Source organism: Triturus cristatus, chromosome 2_2, assembly GCF_964204655.1.
Source record: "Triturus cristatus chromosome 2_2, aTriCri1.1, whole genome shotgun sequence".
Taxonomy (NCBI): domain Eukaryota; kingdom Metazoa; phylum Chordata; class Amphibia; order Caudata; family Salamandridae; genus Triturus; species Triturus cristatus.
The window spans coordinates 1,242,808,791-1,242,809,772 of NC_140582.1; the positions used below are offsets into that span (position 1 = coordinate 1,242,808,791).

Here is a 982-nt window from a genome sequence, read left to right on the forward strand (position 1 = left end):
TTGCCCATTTTTTTGCCCTGTCATTGCCCTCCAGCTTAGCCTCTGTGCTTAGCTTGCTGCCCCTACCCTCCTTACCCCTTCACCCGATCAAGGGCATAACAAACACCCCCGCGGCGCGGGGCCCCCCCAGTCTTCAGTACATGAAGGGGTGCCCCCCTCAGCTGATCTGTAGAGAGCTGTATGTCTCTTGCTCTAAGGCAGCTGTAGTGTGCAGCCTGCTCTGAGCTCCTCAGGTTGACCGAGGACTGAAGAGAAACAACATGGAGAACTGCTGCGGATATGGGTATGGCCCGGCGCAAGATTTACACCATCTCCCCCAGATTTTCAAGGACCAGCGAGAGCTCACCAGACGCCGCCAGAGCCGCAACGCTTTCCAAGGCTCGGTCCCCTCTCTCGGGGCGAACCTATTCCAGGGCGCCCTGCCCTTCACAAAGAACTCCCCCCAGGGCTCCCGCCGGCTTCTCTGGGATTGTTTGCATTACCGCACTGGATGCCGCAAGTGCGCTCATCTCCGCCACTCCGGGTTCGGGGATCTGAACCCGACTCCCTTTCGATCGGCCGAGGGCAACGGAGGTCATCGCCCGTCCCTTCCGAACGGCGCTCCCCCATCTCTTAGGACCGACTGTTCCATGTCCAACTGCTGTTCACATGGAACCCTTCTCCAGTTCGGCCTTCAAAGTTCTCGTTTCAATATTTGCTACTACCACCAAGATCTGCACCTGTGGCGGCTCCACCCAGGCCCTCACCCTGGGCTTCCGTGCGCACCGCAGCGGCCCTCCTACTCATCACGGCTTAGCCCCCGCGGCTCTCAGTGCCGGCGAGGGCCAGGTATGGGCCTGGCGCTCCAGCACCATCCATTTTCAGGGCTAGTTGATTCGGCAGGTGAGTTGTTACACACTCCTTAGCGGATTCCAACTTGCATTGCCACCGTCCTGCTGTCTATATCAACCAACACCTTTTCTGGGGTCTGATGAGCATCGCC

The 982-nt window shown here is 59.1% G+C and overlaps 1 pseudogene; it reads right to left on the reverse strand.

The window, feature by feature from the left end:
- Window positions 1-236: 236 nt before the first annotated feature.
- The window catches only part of LOC146863489 (28S ribosomal RNA), a 1,258-nt pseudogene continuing 512 nt past the window's right edge, over window positions 237-982 (reverse strand).